The 2,500-nt window shown below is 38.4% G+C and overlaps 1 protein-coding gene across 2 annotated transcripts in view; it reads left to right on the top strand.

Moving 5' to 3' along the window:
* Positions 1 to 2,500, top strand: part of LOC137969397 (ankyrin-repeat and fibronectin type III domain-containing 1-like) — a 210,957-nt gene that overhangs the window by 44,534 nt on the left and 163,923 nt on the right. The window lies entirely within an intron of this gene.

Here is a 2,500-nt window from a genome sequence, read left to right as displayed (position 1 = left end):
TTTGACCTTCTGTCCATGGGCCTCACAGAGATGTCTAATACATGTAGCTACATGTACATTGAAACTTTCAGTGCTAGCTCGATCTACACTATTTAAACAACAGAGACTTGCACAATTTGTGTTCTTTTTAGGGATTAGAGCAAAGGCTTTAGCACAGAATGATTTGTAAAGGGTGCATTTTCTTCAACATTTCAGTTGCAACATTTATTTTCCTTCTTACAGGATAAGTTTATAAACAACTTACATTGTAAAATGTCAAAATTCTACCTATGAAAGAAGGACAAAATTGTCATTAACGTACCATAGTATGTTCTTTATTCTAACCATCGGGATCAAAGGTTTGTCACGAAGCTCATTAGAGTCAAATCCCTTCTGCTTTTACATGTTAGTGATTGCTTTCATTTTTAGCCTCTCAACATAGTTTCTTTTTTGCATTATCATACACTGTAGTGCTTGATTTCTCTTTTCTTTGTTTCTTTGTCTTAAAGTGCCCTTAATCCCAATTTAGTGTATTTATTTTAAAGAAGAATGCATAATTTGGTGAAAATTACAAGATATAATTAATCAGTAATGCCATCAAATATTCACACAAAATTATCTGTGAAAGTGTGGTACATGGCCATCTGAAAGGAGGTGTGAAACCTAATGTATTTGTGACTTCCGTGCAATTGCTTTGCTTTTGAGACGCGTGTGTGATCAACTGGAGTTCATCTGAAGTTTCTGGCCTTCATTAATGTGACCTTCAGGCACAGAAGTGATTTAACTTCAGCAAAAAATGTGGTCAAGCACTACAGATTTCGATAATTCCATTGAATCCATGGACTCTGATATCTATTCTTTCCCCAAGTACAACTCTGATCCTGTCGCTTTTTAGCCTTGGGATGGAAGGCTTGCTTAATGCTGGCACTAGTGTACTGAAAGACATCATTGTGTGGCTTAAAGTGCACTGAACGTACTACAGAGTGCTTTGTTGGTTAAGATTTGGCCCATTTTGCTTTGACGAAATCGACCCATTTCTTTCCCTGTCTAATCCATTATGGGGAGCAGTGGTGAGAGCACTCGCCTCGCACCAATGTGGCCCAAGTTCGATTCCTAGACTCAGCATCACATGTGGGTTTAGTTGGTTGATTCTGTACTCTGCTCTGAGAGGTTTTTCTCTGGGTACTCTGGTTTTCCCCTCTCCACAAAAACCAACATTTGTTTTGATTTGAGTTGTGTAGCATCTCTCATAACATGTGTGCTCGCTACCCTAGCCAAAAACAAAAGACTGAAACAATGACTTAAACAATAGTAGCTGTTTACAACACCAAACAAAAGCAGGTTGTGAGAGCTGCTACACTACTGTTTTGTTTTTGGCTTAGGTAGCAAGCCAGTCACATTATACCGTAAAAACGTGTGTATATGCTGCACCCCCAAATTTCAAGAATGATTTTGAGAAAAAAAAGTAAAAACACGAAAAAAGCGCTCTGCCAAAAAAGTGGTTTGTTCATTTGCAATAAACTTGCAGAAATCTAATGCTGTGTATTTGCAGTGACCTTAACAAGTTATTCAACTCTAAAAACACCTTTTAAATATGTATCTTTAATTGATTTCCTTAATTCTTGGGACTGACACTTGTCTTCATTGTTAAAGCCCAAAGTTGAAATAGAAAGGATTAAACTTGAGTGAAAATAAAGCACAGGGAATGATGACTCTTGATATTTTTTTCAACAGACGTTTTGGCTAATGCTTAAGCCTTCATCAGGGATATGAAAGCGACGTTTGTTGTCATGTGCTATTTAAAGTAGCGAAGTGCGAAGCTTGCGTGCATGACCTTATAATTCATGCTTGCGCGATACCTTTGTAGGCTTCTGGAAGTACAATATAATCGTTCCCAGTGTTAGGGTCCAAGGTAGAGTGCCAGGCTTCAAGGAAAAGTTGCTTGTGGTAATTGGCTTCAAAACCAATGACCTTGACATTTTCAAAGTTCATGTTGTGGCTGAAATGGTGGGCATGGCTTGCAACTTTGGAGTTTTGATCAAAACCTGCCACTGCCACCTGCCACTGCCACTGTCAAAAAAAATATCAAGAGTCAGTGGCAAACCTTTTTCCATAGAACTTATGACATCTCCTGCCTAGACTTTCTCCATTTTTAAATGATACAAAATGTTTGCTTATTAAAAACAAAGCAGTCATTTACGGAAGGAAGTCTGGACCCAGTCATGTTGTTTACTGCGATCAACTGGACGCTCCATGAAGCGTACACTGGGTTGCCTGTGGTATGTGTCACAAAAACAGAAGGCACTGAATTGGGTGGTATTGAACTGCAGCATGCCAGTTAATTTTTTCAAGTGGGGGTCATTATTGTCAGAATGAGTGGACTTGATCAAACATCCTAGTAGCATGATGCACGGAATTTTGAAACATGAACTGCTTCTTAAAGTCTGTGTCACACGAGATCTATGACCCCATTTAAGTATATATCAAATTACCGTTCAGATGAAAAGGATGCTTAACTATT

This window comes from Montipora foliosa, chromosome 9 (genome assembly GCF_036669935.1).
Source record: "Montipora foliosa isolate CH-2021 chromosome 9, ASM3666993v2, whole genome shotgun sequence".
NCBI lineage: Eukaryota > Metazoa > Cnidaria > Anthozoa > Scleractinia > Acroporidae > Montipora > Montipora foliosa.
Note: the sequence above shows the minus strand (reverse complement) of the source record. Positions and strands in the feature narration are given on the sequence as shown.